A 12754-nucleotide genomic window follows, 5' to 3' on the forward strand; every position below is an offset into this window, starting at 1 on the left:
CCACTGTCACGTCCCACCTAACCACCGCTTTCCATCCATACATCTAGAGAGAGCCTTCAGCATTGCTTTCCAAATAAATTGTATTTTTTTTGGCAATCTGTGGGTTCCTATGCACTGAGAGATGTAATGGGTAAGGTGCAATTATATAATGAGGTGAGTGTGGATTTTAAGTTAGGAGGTTTAATTACCAGCTGTGTAACCCATAGACAAATTATTTCGTTTCCCTGAGCCTCTTTTTCCTCATCTGTAAGGTTGAGACATAATCACATCAGTGTGAGGATCATAGGAGATTTATGTAATGCACTTAGCACATCCTCTGCAGCGAAGCTGGGACTCCATAAAGCAGATGCTCTAGCCTTCCTTCTGTATGAAGAGCAGCAGTCTCCCCATGCTGAGATTTTGCCCAGCTTCCCAACCTGCTGTCAAGTTTTACCTCATTTATGAAGTCTTTGATAAGATCCACCAGGCACATCAGAGGATGAACATTTGGCAGTAAATGGCACAAGGAAGGAACTACAATAAACTTAACTGTTTTCCCCCCCTGTGGCTATAGCATATTTTATTTTCTGCAGAAGGGACCTTCCATACCCTAGCCTCCTCTGCTCCTGCAGCTCTCATCATTATCCATGGCTTTGCTCGCCAACACTTCCCTTTCCCACAATCTCTATTCTACGCTCTCTCAAATCTTTAAACCATCTGTAGCTTTTCTCCAATGTTGACAAGTCCTTCAGTACCTAGTTCATGTCTTCATATTTGACAGATATCATTAATCCTTTCTCCACTTTAAATTTCTTGCATCTTGTATTCTTAGTGAGTGTGTTTTTTAGTAGCCTTAGAATAAAAACTGTAAGAGCCTCTTGGAATCATGGAATCATAGCATTGAAAAGATCTGACTGGAGGATGTTCAAAGACATGCAAAACAGCTTTACCAAATCAACATAAGAAGCTGATGAAGGCTCTGACCTATGGGTCTCACTCCTGGCCAGTATTTTTTGTCCAAGTCTACACTTATCCCTTTAACTCCTTGTACCATATGACATCTTAAAATCCAGAAGACTCCCAAATGACAGGTGTGCAGAAGCAGGTGAACATGTAAAGCAGGACACTCCTAGAGAAACCTTCAACTGAAGCAAGCCATCCCATAGAGTTTGGGAAGACACTTTATAATAGTATTAGAAAATCTCAGATGACAGCCCTACTACACCGAGTTTCTCAGCCATTGTAACTACCTAACTCAATCTCTTCGTAGTTCCAGATGGCCAGGGCTGAGTGTTTTCAGTAATTCATAATCAAGGACATTATGACACTATGGCTAGGCTTTTTCTGCAATAACAAAGGAGTGAGGACAAGAATGAATATTTATTGAGCTCTTAGCCAGAGTCTGGTAAGACACATATATGTTCCTACATAAATCTTCCCAAAAGCCTTAATGAGGTTGTGAAAATTTCCCCTGTTTTATACATGAGGAAATTGAAGTTTAGGAATGATAACTAACTTGCCAAAGCCTATCTGGGAAGCTAGACTAGATTTCAACATTGGCTTGTCTGACTTAGAGAAGTTTAGAAATGTAAAGAGTTTGACTGAGATTTTGTAGAATAGATTTTTAGGACCTCAACTTTCTGACTGTACTGTTTTCATCAAAGCATATAACTCTTGTCCATAATTTGTTTTCATGTTAAAACTAGGTGTTAATTTTTTTATGGGTATATTGGGAAATCAGGTAAGACAATGTATTTAACAGTGCTCTGAAATGAAGTGTTACACAAATACAAGTTATTACTATTGTTTCATTACAATATAAATATTGAATAGATGAGGAAAACCTAAAGAACATACAAATTTCAACATTGTTATTCAAGTTCTTTTGGATGCTAACAAAAAATCCATAAAGTCTCTTACAATGAAGTCTACCCCACGGATGGATTGTTAAATAATCCCACACCATTAACTATTCTTCAGCTATGAATGAAAATGAGATTACTAAATCCCATAGCTATATTTCTTTGTATTCAAAATAATCTGACCTCTTGATAGTCTATGATGAATGGTTTCTTAGAGGCGAATAAAATTTACAACATAAATTGCATTGTCATTAATATTTTCATACCATGTTCAAATTATTTCCTTAGGCATTGCAAAATGCAGTTAATTATCTTAATAGTATTGAATCATAGATTGGTCATTTATATGGATAAGGTAAAGTGTTGGTGGGTCAGATGCCATAATTATGGGGATAAAGTTAGTTTTCCATTTGTTTATTCTTTTAACAATAAATCTATTTTTTAACTTTAAAAAACTTGTGGAGGGCTGGGAAGGTGGCTCAGTGGTAGAGTGCTTGCCTTGCATGCCTGAGGCCCTGGGTTCGATTCCTCAGCACCACATAAGCAAAAAGAAAAAAAAGCCGGAAGTGGCGATGTGGCTCAAGTGGTAGAGTGCTCACCTTGAGCTGAAGAGCTGAGGGTCAGTGCCCAGGCCCAGAGTTCAGGCTCCACAACTGGACCCAAAAACAAACAAACAAACAAACAAACAAAAAACTTGTAGAGATGGGAGAGAAGGGATGGTAGGGGGAAAACAAAGGAGGAGACAACAAAGCTTGCTAAGAATGTACTCATTACCTTGCTCATGTAACTGTAACCCCTCCTCTGTACAGTATTCTCATAATAAAACATTATTTAAAAAACATATTAGATAAAAAACTTTTTAATTGTTATTATAATGGTGATTTGCAGCGGGGTTACATAAAGCTGGTAAAGAGCACATTTCGTTTTGAACAATGTCATCCTTTCCTTCTTTTCCTCCCAGTTTTTCCCTCTGATCTTCCACCTACTAGTTGTATCGTTCATTTTCAACGGTATCCAGTGAGTACCATTACTACATTTGTTCACCCTTTGTCCCTCCATCTCTGTGCTTTTCCTTACACTCCCAAAGACATATAAATGAACAAACAAAGCAAACTAAAAGCAAACAAAAACAGCTAAAAAGAAAAAAATACCTCGTTTCCATTTTCTGGAGTTCTTTTTGATAATATTATTTTGTATGATCAGATGCACATAGGCATTTTGCCTTTCTGTACCTCTCCTATACTTTTCTGTACTGCTCCTATACTTTTCTCCTATACAGATCACCGTATACTTTAGTAATGAATAAATTAGAATGAATAGCTTTCCTTTCTGACTTATTTTTCCACTTGGATAATGGTTCTTCTTCAGCATATAGGACTAAGTGACCTTCTTCATCACAGACACACACACACAGACACACACAGATACACACACACAGACACACACACACATAGACACACAAACACAGGTCCATATATTCTTTTCCCTGAGAGTAAGTCTATGCGAGACAATTAAAGAAAAAGAAAACTACATTTCATAGAAAGCTTAAAGAATATCCAATTATTTTGCTACCGATGTGTGTGCATTGTTTGATACCATCCATGTAAGCATGCGATTGTGTATTTAACAAGGTACCTTGACTGTGTCCCTGCTAGGGTTTACATGATACCAAAATGATGAGGAGGGAGTGGAGCGACACAGCTGTCTTAGACTTCTACTGACATAAACAAAAGAACAGACGGGTTGAGGAGTTGCCCATGACAAAGAATGTAGTTCTGAATATACCACAGCAAGAGAAGAAGTTAGGACATGTTGACAAGGCATGTGCTACAGTGGGCTCTTAAATATCCTTCAGAGGCCTATGGAAAAAGTCTTATTCCCTAGCTTAGTCTTCTTGGCAGTTGGAGAAATCTTTAAGAGGCAGAGAATCTAGTGAGTGGACTTGGAGTTATTGGATTGACCTTGAGTTGATTATGGGATCCTAGCTCTTATCTTTTTTGTTTCCTGCCATGAAGTAAGAGGTTTTGTTGTGCCATATGCTCCTCCTGCCATGATGCTGTCATTTGCCACATTCCAAAAACTATAGGGAAAATCAATCAAGGATTAGCCCTCTAAAACTGTGTGCCAAAATGAGTCTTTTCTCTTTTGCCTTTAGACATCAATGATCTCCAGCATTTATTGTAGTAGTGGAAAGCTAACGATCACAGTGCATAGAGGGGTGAAAATCATGTCACCCAAATCCACTACACTTTGAGATTTATAACTCTTGCTTTCAGATCAACTCCTTCTTGAACTACATTCCCCAGAAGCATTATAAAGCAGAAAAGATAATCTTCTGTCAGAGGAGTTGACACATGGATTTTACATCAAAGGTGAAGCAGGTTCATTCTGGGACCAGAAGCACTAAGGTTGGAAACATTCCCATCCTCCATGGTACTATCAGGCACTGCAGCTTGCCCGTTAAGGAAGAGAAGTTACCCTGGCAAACTAATGGTGCCTCAAGGCAGTGGATGATCCTAACTGGGCTGGTTGATTCTTGATGTACATAAGCTTTTCCAGTGATTCTAAGAATTACTTCAGGGAAAGAAACACTAGAAAAGCCTGGGCTTCTAGCCATTCCAATTCAGTTATAACTGTCAGTAGTGCTACATTGCATTTGCTTAAGAAAGCTGCTTAGATTGCCAGTAAATAACTAAATAATTCATAAACAAGCAGATAGATGATAAGAATGCATTTATTCCTAAACTACATTTAAATAAAGCTATACTTGGGGAAAATTTCAAAACCCTTTCTTACAAATCTCTTCTTTAAAAATGGAGCCACATGGATTCTCTATTGATGCTACAGTGATTGATTGCATAAGCTGGGGTTTAAACTCTGTGCCTTGTAGTCTACTACTTGAGCTATGTCTCCAGTACTCTTTTATTTATTTCCTAGATAGTATTTCACTCTTTTCCCAGTCTCTGTCCTCATAGCTAATCCTCTCACAAATCTAGGATTATGAGCATGAACTACTATGTCAGACTCTAATACTGATTTAAAGATCAAGTACTATTATTAACCTGAAGAATCTGTAGAGATAAGGAAAGTAATAATGCAAAAAGTGATTATAAAATAAAGTGGATGAGTGAAGAGTGATTATGGCTCTAGTCAGCTCCTGCCTTAGCCTTGAATGTAGTTTTAATACTAATGTTGGATTGTAGTTACTTGTTAGTTGATTCTCAATATCACAACTATGTAACACTTATCCTGGCTTAGAAATATTGAAGGACAAATAGAGGAACTGTACTTAAACTTTGGTTTGATTTATATGTTTGAAGTCAGCAAGTTAAACTCCATAGTTCAGTCATCCTATTTCTGGGGAGCCAAAGCAATACCAGCAGCTCAGTTTTTCCTAGTAGAAAGGAGAGAATTATATCATTGAGGGGTCTGGGGCCATCTGGGAGACTATGGTGTTCTGTTTCTCTCATCTGTCTATTTGATTTTGGAGACTCATAGACCATGAGATAACGTGAATTTCAAATGCTTTAGGGGATGGTGTAAGGGAAACTGCCAAATCAGTAAGACTTAAGATAAGAATTCAAAATGCAGGATGTGAAGGCAGAAGAATTTCAAAATGCCATTGTGGATAAAAGGACCTTCTACTGATACAGATTTTAAAATTCATTCCAGAAAAATGATTCATGAGGTTCATGGGTAGTTTCCTGAATTCTGCATACAATCTTTCCTATGTATGGATGGATTGACAATATTCTGCTAAAAAGAAATATTATGTATTTTCCATTATATATATGTATATAAAAGAAATATTATGTATTTCCATTATATATATGTATATATTTTTAAGGAGTTTATATTAGTGCTTCTAGCTGCTGTAGTAAACAACTCCAAGACTCATAGATATCTTTCCCATCCATAACCACCTCAGTTCAGTTGAGGAAGTGAGGAGAGCAAGTATAGCCTCACAAAAGTAAGTAATGTGTCTTTCTCATTCTCTAGGGTCTCTTTGAAGTCTTGACATTCTTCCTCCAGTTAGCTATTGATAATGGCATAGAGTATGGAAGATTTTGTAGGACACTTCAGGGCTTGTAAATGCTTATATTATTTTGCCTACATGGTATTCATCTGACCTCATCACATAGCCCATGTAGTTCTTAAAAAGTTGAGAAATATAGTTTTCCTTGTTCCCCAGAAGGAAAATAAAATCTTGTGGTAATGACTCAGATTATTTCTGTCATAAGGTTTGAGGATTATAGATGTTTAGGAAACCTTGCTTTAGTCATTATTCATTTTTGAAGGGTAATATAGTTTAAGTTGCCAGAACTGTTGGACCATTGGGGCATTGTTAGAATGAATTTAAGGTGATAGTACATCTCTCCAGAGCAATAGTGAAAGTTTTTTTTTTTAAACTCTCTTCAGGAGCTGTCAGTGGGGTTTATCTCTCTTCGTTTCCATTATATCTATCAAGAGGAGAGAAAAATCTCAGAAAATTCTTAAGTATCTGTTCATTTCTGAGTGTAATAAATTATTTTGGGGATATGAAGAAGATATATTTCAAGGTTTATTTCTATGTTTTCTTTCTTCATTCCTTCTCTCTTCTTTTCTTTCTCTCCCTCCCTCCCTCCCATTCTTCCATCTTTCCTTTCTTTCTTCCTTCCTTCCTTCCTTCCTTCCTTCCTTCCTTCCTTCCTCCATCCCTCTTTCTTTCTTTCTCTCTCTCTTTTTTTCTCTCTCTCTCTTTCTTTCTTTCTTTTTTCTCTTTCCTCCTTCCTTCCTTCCTTCCTTCCTTCCTTCCTTCCTTCCTTCCTTCCTTTCTTTTGCTTTTTTTCTTTCAGGAGAGCATATGTCTAAAATAGTCTCAGATTTGGGAATGCCATGCTGTGACAGCTCTGCCTAAAGAACTTGGTTACTTGGCTCATGTTATTTGTCTGTGTTCTTTCCATAAAAACTTGAGAGAGTATTGACTAAGTTATGGTCTGCTGCTAAAGGATGTCAAGATATTCAGTTGTATTTGTGGTTTGGTTTTCCTTCAGCCCTCAAGAATTTTTCATTGCTTGTTGTGTAGTCCACCCAGTGTCTTCTGCTGATCATAGCATATATGAATTAACTTATTTTAACTGAGGCCAAGAATAGAGATATAACAAATTCTTGTTATAAAACAAATGATATAAGAATATTTTATTAATGAGCATAATTTCTTATTTTTATGGATAATGATGAAGGTTGTTATATAATTATTACCTTAAATATTCCTAATCTTAGGAGTAATACAAACCACTGATGTTTAAATCTTAACTGCATACCTTAATTATAAAAATTGTGACTGTATAGCCCAAGGACACATTCTTTTAGTCATAAACTATGTTTATGCACAACTTAAATGAGTCTGTGCTATCAAATCCTTACATACAGATAAAATGAAAACAAAAGAAATTATATCAATGTATAAGTTGAAATTTAGATAGTTTCAATATTCCAGTGAATTTTCTTGCTCTCGTTCTGGGCTTTTCTCACTGAAAATATTTTGTTTATTATTTATTTATTTTACATAAGCAAGACAATTTTGTGGTATTCTGTGAATCAGAATTTTCTGAACACTGAGCTAGTTGTGTCTTTGAAACACGTACTTTTTAGGAGGCTGGATGCTACACAGTCACACTGTCGAAATGTCAGGTTGTCAACTAGGCTGCTTTTAGTTCCTGGGAGAGAACATGTAGTTTTCTCAGAAGGCATTGCTTTTTACTCGGTTATTGAGTTCATCACATCTCTAAGCGTAAGATGATGAAGAGTAAGAACAACAATTTCCTCCCAACCAACCATAATTCAGAAAATAATGAAAACAGATTTGCCCCATAAACAAGGATTGAGTCCTGGACAAAAAAAGATACAAAAAGTTGGAAAAACTTCAGAAAAGTAAGCCAACAAAAATTCAAAGCAGAGTGATGACTATCATAACAATAAAGATGACAAGAACCAACGACTACCAAATATTCATGCGTGCCAGAAATTGTCCTTGCTACGTATTTTATGCATGCTATCATATTTTGTTTTTATACAAACCTAACAAATGTGTGTATTTAACCAACTATAGCATCTTAAGCCAGTCACTTGATCTCAAAGATTCTCAGTTTGACTCTCTTTAATTTGAAATCGACCTGTCTGACTGATATTACAGAAGTTGTCATAACCACTCAACATGGCTATGTCTGAAGGCATACAATGTTTTTCTAACTATTTGAGATATTCTTATAACCATTATTAAAATGTAATATAGTTTCTGTGTTCCAAGAGTTTTCAGTTAGTGAAGAAATCTTACTTTCAAGAAAGGTGTGTCCGTAAATAAGCAAAAGAAAATCCTTCCTTTGTTTTGTTTGTTTGTTTTTCTTTCCTATGTGACTCATATTGCCTCAGGTTTGGTTTGGGACAAGAAAATGAAGCATGGATTGTTGAGAGGAAGCAATTCTTCTTCCTTCATAGTGGTAAGAGAGACTTTAATAATCCCTTGTATTCACTGGACACTTAAAGCTTTCAAAATACTTATACACTACTGATCTCCTCTGATCCTACTTTTGATTCTCAACCAACTATATTGAATATACAGAATTCATATTCAACAAACAGTTCTGACTAATCAGATATCTAATTGTGCTGTTGCTGAAACTTTTGTGGATTTGAGTCACCAGCTTGGTGACTAACACTTACTCAGTTTTCATGTTCATCCCAATAGTAGCTTCAGCTTGCCTCCCTCCCCTCCCCTCCCCTCCCCTCTCCTTCTCCTTCTCTCTTTCCCCCTCCCTCTTTTCCTTCCCCTCCCTTCCTCCTTCCCTTCTTCCTTCCCTATCTCCCTTCTTTCTTTCCCTTAAATTTCTCCAATAAGTATTTAAGAATCCAATGGCATTTCTTATGCTACATGCTAGACTAATAATTAATAGAAGTCTTCAGTCTCAAGAACATATTCTGGGGATTACTCCAATGATATAACTCCTTTGAAAAATGAACTCATAGTTTAACACAATGAATACCAGGTAGCTGGAACTTGTGATGTGTGTGGAGGGAGTAGAGGGAGCAGTTTGAAGTCAAGAGGGGGAGGGTAGTTGAGTGGAGAGAGGAAGGATGGAAAGCCATGAGAGTATTCAATTCATGTATATGAAAGTGGAACGAGAGAAATTGAGGGGATGAGTGGGGTTTGGAGAAACCGGACAATTATGAAAGGGTTGAAATCGTTCACGATACATTGTACTCACAAACTGACATGTAGAATTGAGACCCCTTTGTACCACGACTCAGAGATTACAAAAAAAAAAAAAAAGAACTCAGTCTAATTGATGAAATACATAAGAGGAGAGACATTTACTTTGTGCTGTGACATTGATACACTAGTGCGAGCAAGCGTTGAAGGAGGGCCCAACAGGGGCCCTATCCCACCCTGAGTGCACGGGAGGAAGCCCAGAGAGGCCCGCTTGAGCAAGGTCCCCAAGCTTACTCTCCACCTGCTGTTGGTTTCACCAAAGGCAAAGGAAAATTCACAGTGCTTTTGAGTTAAGAACATTCCCGGCCCTCAAGGTAAGGGATATTTCAGGGTTTGGGACTTGACAAATCCAACCCGAGACCCTGAGAATTTTTCAACGTCCTGTTTATTTCCAGGTTATTCTCCTTCGGTGGATCTAAGGTGCAGCTTGAGCCACTGGCCTGGCTCGCATCACTGGGCATGCCAGTGATGAAGGGTGTGTTTGTCTGAGGACCTAAGTACCAGGGCACACTGCCCAGCTCAGATGAATCGATGGACTAAAAATTGTCTTCCCGGCAGGCACTGCCAAGCAGCCTCCAGCCAACACTTCAGGCAACTGAGAAAAGACCCATTGAGCTCTGCAGGAGGTTGTGTTTCGGCTGACTCAGCGCCTTGGAAGCACTTCTCCAGTCATTTATATCTTTACTTTTCCTCTCCCAGCTCTGCTCTGTGTTTCTACTCTTGATGAGGTCTGCTGTGTGCCAAGCTGGGAGGCACTGAGGTTTCAGATGACTGTACGTTATCAACATCTTTGTGTGCTTTTGACAGGCTCATAAAATAGACCTGGCCTGATAGTCCATTTTCTTCCTCGATTAGGTTAATTCACATTTGGGTTTGGCCCAAGTCATAAAGGTTTTAGTTCAAGAAAAACATTTTTAGAAAATGATGAATGGGATTAATCTTCTAAAGATCATGGAAAATAATATTTGCATTTGAAACTTGTGTTTTAAGAAACTTGTGGAAAGTCATAAAACCAGTTGGTGGCAGAAAGTAGGTCTAAAACCTGGAATTAGCTGAGTTTGGGCTAATTTTAATGTTGTACAAACTCAGATGTTTTCCTTATTTTTGAGGGCACTTAAATAATGTATTTAATTTTTTGATAAGGAGACTCCTATGAAGTAATTTGTCAAATGCATTACCATAACCACACATATGGATGAAGGATACTAGGCATTCATGTCAAATGTTAACTAAAGATGAGCAAGGGGTGTGAAAATAGAAATATTTCTCTCTTAGTACTAGGATACTAGGGCCTTAGGATTTAACTTGGTTTTCTTTCTCACTGCTGGTGCTCTACCACTAGAACCACTTTTCCAGTCAGACATTTTTCTGGTTATTTGGAGATGGATTATCAAGGACTTTTCTGCCCTGGCTTGGTTTCAATCTTGATCCTCTAGATCTCAGCCTCCTAAAGAGCTAGTATTAGAAGCATGAACTACTGGCACTTGCCTGAATTCTGTTAGGCCTATTTTATATTAGGTTTATATTTTATATTAGGTTTCTGAGTTCCAGAAATCCAAAACTAGATCTGTGTTGAAAGAGAGACACAACAGAGACATTTCTGCCTCTACTATGCAATGGGTTTGAATCAAATCTTTTGTTATGGTAATTTCCAAGATGTTGCTCATCTGTGGAATGTGCAAATAGCCCTGCTACTGGCTTACAAAACAGACTGTTTATAGGAGACAATGCTGAGATGTCAAGGGGGAGTCAGCCCAGGTTGAACATTTTTAACTGGAAGAGCTGTGACTCTGTGATTCCTGCCACTCTGGAATGCAAGTCCATGGCAGGGAAAAACCTTGAATTGCTTAAGAGATGTTAAACATAGTTTAAGAGGAGTAAGATTCTTATGAGCTCTTTATTTTTAGTTGTTGGTAAAAGTGAATTGATCAACCAAACAACAGTGTTTGAGCCACAGAATGAGACCTGTAGGATAGATAAAGCTGGTAAGTTGTCAGTGGGCACTATTTGGATGGTAAGATCTTTTCAGTCTTGGTGAATGCTAGTACTTCACTTCTTCATAAACATCCTTGGAACTCCCTCAGAGAAATTTAGCATCAACAAGAGGATAAGTAAAGTGTATATGATGTGTGGCAAGTCTCCATATGGTTCACAATCATGATACATTCTGAACCTTTTAACTAGTTCAAAAAGAACAAGTGATAGATAGGTCTTAAAAATGGAGAAACAATAGAAACCTTAAATTACTCATATTTTACTCTTAAATCATACTGAGTCTCTTCTAAACTCAATAGGCTGATAGATAATTTTGAAGGCCAGAAACCCTTTTCTCTAACTTTTACTTTTTTCCTGGACCACCATAATCTGTGAACACTGGGAAATGCATGTGAGTCAAACCATCCTTTTTTTTTTTTTTTTTTTTTTGTCAGTTGTGGGGTCTGAACTCTGGGCTTGGGCACTGTCCCTGAGCTCTTCACTCAGGCTAGTGGCCTACCACTTGAGCCACAGCACCACTTCCAGCTTTTTTTCTGCTTATGTGGTGCTGAGGAATCTACCACTGAGCCAACTTCCCAGCCCCAAACCATCCTTTTGAGACTATGGCCCTGAATTTTATGATAGTTCTTTGAAGTTTATATGATAGATATGATAGTTCTCTGTAGACTTTTGATGAATCCCATTTACTTATATGGCTCAACATATTCTCATGAGCTCTCCTCTTGAGCTCTTTTTGTGTTTCAGATAACGCTTCCCATAGATGATTTCAACATCTTTCGCCTTTACTTTGCTCTTGTAATGGCCAATATGCCATCCAGGAAAGCCATCCTTTTACTTAACCAAATCAGCATTATCTTCTGCCTTTCTTACTTCTGATAGCTTTATACCCTGATGGAAAAAATGTTGGGGGTTGGGGAAGAGATGTTATACCGAAATTCGGGGACCCCCAGAAGACCACCAGAGACCACGATCAATGTAAGCAACAAAGAGCCGGTTTATTGCAAGCTCGAGCTTGGTCCTCCGCGCACATGGTAACCGGTGACGCTAAGAGGCTCAGAGCATAGAATCAGGGCTGTTTTATCTGAAGAATGGGTTGTTTAGAAACTCTTATTAGTCCTAGGTGGGTGGGGGGCAACACCACTTGGGGGCTAACACCTGCCTTAAGCAAATGCCATCTATGGCTCCAAGAATTGTGCGTGGCTTTTTGTCATAAATTCCTAGCATTGGGGCTAAAATGGATCACAAGTCAAGTCGCAGAACTGAGATAGAGTATTAAACAAAAATGGAGTTGCTTAGGTTTCTTAAAACATTATATTTCTTCCCTAGGGCCTTACTGCCTCGGCCTCCAGGAGGGGCGTTGCAGCTGTGGTGATAATTCTGAGGACTTTGCCCCCTTGGTCAGGGCTGTAAACCCTTTGAAGTCTTTTACTAAGCAACTCTAGGCTCCCAAGCTGACATTCCACTACTAAGTAACTAAAACCAGTCACAGTTAAAATCATACAAAAACCATACAATCATCCAGTACAAAGCAATTCATACAGAAGCAAAAATGGCTGTTAGGTGCTGTCATATATATATGTTTTTTTTGTGTTCTTCAGAGATTGTTCAAGTAATATGTACAGAATTCGTTGCTTTAAAAAAAAAACAACTTGTGAAGACAGAAGAGGCA

This window comes from Dipodomys merriami, unplaced genomic scaffold (genome assembly GCF_024711535.1).
Source record: "Dipodomys merriami isolate MVZ:Mamm:240054 unplaced genomic scaffold, mDipMer1.0.p SCAF_2, whole genome shotgun sequence".
NCBI lineage: Eukaryota > Metazoa > Chordata > Mammalia > Rodentia > Heteromyidae > Dipodomys > Dipodomys merriami.